At 41.5% G+C, this 4,193-nt stretch overlaps 1 non-coding gene across 1 annotated transcript; it reads right to left on the bottom strand.

Moving 5' to 3' along the window:
• Positions 1-3,595: 3,595 nt before the first annotated feature.
• On the bottom strand, positions 3,596-3,667 carry trnac-gca (transfer RNA cysteine (anticodon GCA)). The gene has a single exon. It is a non-coding gene; the product is annotated as a tRNA-Cys (tRNA).
• Positions 3,668-4,193: the final 526 nt, after the last annotated feature.

Raw genomic sequence — 4,193 nt, 5'->3', positions numbered from 1 at the left:
TTAATAGACATTAGGGAAGAGATAGCAGAGATATTCTTTCATATGTGTAAACATTCATGAGAAAAGGGAATATTGTTAGAGGTCTGATGGACAGCAATCCTATTCCTAAAATAAAACAAGGGAGATAGAACAAGCCCAGGGAGCAACAAAACAGTGAGTTTATAATCGGTGTTAGTGTAGATAATGGAATGATTACTCTATGATGCAACAGAAAAAATATCTAGAAAACTAAATTATAATAAATAATAGACAGCACGGATTTCAGAAAGGAAGGTCATGCTTGAGCAATCTTATTGAATTCTTTGAAGAAGTAACAGAAAGAATAGACATGGCTGATGCAGCAGTCGTAATAAATTTGGATTTTCAAAAAGCCTTCGATAAGGTTCAGCATTTTCAACTCATATCTAAGGTCTGAGGATGTGGAGTCAGTGCACAAGTATCAGAATGGATAGCAAGCTGGCTACAAAACAGAAAACAGCGAGTAAGGGTAAGGGTCGTGATTCAGACTGACAATAGATGAGAAGTGGTATTCCACAGGGATCCGGGCTGAGACCACTAAGGGATACAATTGAAAAGCAGATGATAAGCAGGAATAGAACCGTGGTTGGACCACACTTGAAGTAGTGTGAAAAGTTCTGGTCTCCAGATTATAAGAATATTAGAGAGGAATTGGCAAAGCAGCAAAAAAGATTCACAAGGATGATAATAGAACTCGGACTTATCAGGAAACACTTATCAGGAAAGGCTCAACAGGTTGGAGCTCTTTTCTCTCGAAAAGAGAAGACTGGGGGATGACCTGATAGAGATCTTTAAGATAATTAAAGGGTTTGGTAGGGTAGACGTCGTCAGAAAGTTTCCATTTGTGAGGGAGACCAAAACGAGAGGTCATAAATATGAGCTAGTCACGAATAAATCCAATCGGAATTGAAGAGAAACATCTTTACTGAAAGTTTGGTAAGAATGTGAAACTCCCAACAAAAGGAATAGTTCAGGTGAATGGCATAGATGCTTTAAAGGGGAAGCAAGATAAGCAGATGAAGTAAAGGGCAGGGTGATCGTGTGAGATGAAGTAGGGAGGGAGGAGGCTCATGTGGAGCGGAAACATCAGGATGGAACAATCGAGATGAGTGGACTTCTCAACTGCTGTCGGCATAACGTAACAGAACATAAGCAAAAATCCAGCTTCTGCAGGGAGGGTACACTTACCCTACGCATCACACGATAAGCAATTACAATGCAAAGGGGTACCTGGATTTGAACCAAATACCTCATAATCTGAAGTCAAATGGTCTGCCACTGAACTACACCCCCACAACCAGCCCCGCTTCTTACACACACAAGGTAACGGAGCTCAGTACTTGGCAGTGATCAATGTTGAAAAACCAACATGAAAAGAAGCTTTATCAGTTATTCAGGGAGACAAATCACTCGGGCAATCAGTAATGTTTCATGAATAGAGTGAGTGACACTATTGTGTACAGATGCGATGCACAACCCAATATGGAAAGCATTGTCACTAAGCTTCAGTGAACACATCCTTACCAGAGAACACGGAACATGAAGCTCCAGACAAACGAAACCTGAATTTCAACCAGACTTTTCGCCAGCTGCAGTCAAATGCTCTCTCACTCTGCTCTGACCCCGCTCTTTACATCGTTACAGTCAACACAAGAAACACCAGGTTCAATGTGCAGTTTCACAAGATCATGCTATCAGTGCCATATATGTAAGTGTACAGAATATCGAATCAATGTAATAAATAAACATCCAGCAGGCATTTGCAAGAGCGGACAGGAGGAGATAGTGTGTGAAGTGACTGTAATATTTGCTAAGTCAATAGATTCATTTACAGGTTACGGAACAGAAGTGGGACTTAACGAAAGGGAAAGTGTGTAAATTGCACCCTGGCCATGAAATAAGAAGCTGTGAGTGTCGAAAGTGTGACGTCGCCAGGAAATAAAAGTGGAAAATGCTGAAAGCTTCTATTTGGCCCGCGGATGCTCGCAGAGAGTGCTGGCAATAGGCGTGTGGCCGTCTTTCTCAATTATTATTTTAAACCTTATCACTAGTGCCTCGATATTCGCCTACACTTACTTCTATCTCCTCCGTTTCATTTCCCATTACTAGATCCAGCAGTGATTCCTCTCTTGTCTGCCTGTCTCTGTTTTGTAATTTTATCACTCCTGCCTGCTCTCCATACCTCCCTCTCGCTCTCACTCATTCAGTCACTCGCACACTCACGAACACGCTAATTCACTCACTCTATCCATCCCTCATTCCCTCCTTCCCTCACTCCCTCCATCACTCCCTCACTCACTCACACACAAACTCCCTACCTCAATCCCTCCACCGTAATAGATTGAGAGAGACGTAATTAAGACAAAGGCCAAATTAATAGATTGGAAACAAACTATTTTTGAGGGGGTGAGATTGGAACCTGGGAAGGTGAACTTGGAAAAAATCTTGACAAAGATGGAGAACAGGTTTTGGGAAATATTCGAAACGGTGATCAATAGAGTTCAAGAGACCTATATTCCTCTGAAGAAAACAACAAATATTCAATAATGAAACATTGTGGATGAATAAAGAGATAAGGGTAAAATAGAAATTGAACAAATGCATATTCTAACCACATGGACAATAAAGGAAAGAATGATAAAGGGGAAAATGAAGACGTTAGGAAGGGTGTCAACAAGCAATCAGGAAATCAGAAAGGAAATACAAAATTAAATTATCAAGAAATAGTCAATTATTCCACTGAAACGTCAATAACATCAGGATAGGGATAGGGCCAACAAGGGATACACAAGATATACTCAGAGGTAATAACAGTGAAATAGCTGGAATATTGAATAGTTACTTTGTCTCAGTATTCATCAGGGAGACTATACATGCTTAACATAACTTCTCCGCTTTTCAATTCTATCCCCCTGGAAATGAACCCCAGTGCTTGGCTTGTTTTTTTTTTATGTCGTCACCACTTTTAGTGGTTTGTGTCCCTGTCGTCCGAGATCCTTGGTTAAACCACACTTGGAGCACTGTGAACACTTCTGGTCTCCCTATTATAAAAAGGATATCGAGGAATTGGCGAAGGTGAAAATAATGATGATGCCAGAACTGAAAGATAATACCTGTCAGGATAGATTTAACAGGCTGATGGCTGACATGATAGAGGTCTTTGGATAATGAAAGGGTTTGATTGGGTCGACGAAGAGAAAATGTTTCCACTCGGAGGGGACTCTAAAACTATCGGTTATCAATATAAGATAGTCACTGATAAATCCAATAGAGAATTCATGGGAAACTTCTTTACCAAAGAGTTGCAAGAATGTGGAATTCGTTACCGTCAGGAGTCGTTGAGTCAAATAACATCGATACATGAAATGGCAAACCAGATAAACACACGGGGGCGAAAGGAATGGAAGAGTGTGCGGATGGGGGCAAGTGAGGTCGTGAGGGAGGAATCTTGTGTGAAGCCGAAAGGCTAGCACAGACCCGTTGGGTCAAATGGCCTGGATCTGTGCGGCAAACTCAATTTTAACAACGACAGATTACTGATTTTCTGACTCCCCAAAAGAAGCACTAGGAATGTGCAAGGGGACGCCTGGATTCGAACCAGAGACCTCTTGATCTGCAGTCAAATGCTCTACAACTGAGCGACACCCCCACATCTGTTGTACATTCTTGCACGCACAATGTAATGGAGCTCAGTAGCTGGCAGTCACCATGTTGATATGACCAACATGAAAATAAGCTTCATCAGTTATTCTGGGAGACAGGTAAATACAGCAATTAGAAATGAATCATGTACGGAGTGAGTCACACTATTGTGTACAGATGCGATGCACAACCCAACATGGAAAGCCTTGTCACTAAACTTCAGTGAACACATGCTCACCACAGAACGCGGAACTGGAAGCACCAGACAAACGACACCTGAATTTCAACCAGATGTTTCTCCAGCAGCTGTCAAGTGCTCTCTCACTGTGCTCTGCCCCTAGTTCTGTAGATCGTTACAGTCAACAGAAGAAACAACAGGTTCAATGTGCAGTTTCACAAGATCATGCTCTCAGTGCCATATATGTAAGTGTACAGAATATCGAATCAATGTAATAAATAAACATCCAGCAGGCATTTGGCAAGAGTGGACAGGCGGAGATAGTGTGTGAAGTGACTAATATTTGTTAAGTCAA

Source organism: Heptranchias perlo, unplaced genomic scaffold (genome assembly GCF_035084215.1).
Source record: "Heptranchias perlo isolate sHepPer1 unplaced genomic scaffold, sHepPer1.hap1 HAP1_SCAFFOLD_73, whole genome shotgun sequence".
NCBI lineage: Eukaryota > Metazoa > Chordata > Chondrichthyes > Hexanchiformes > Hexanchidae > Heptranchias > Heptranchias perlo.
Note: the sequence above shows the minus strand (reverse complement) of the source record. Positions and strands in the feature narration are given on the sequence as shown.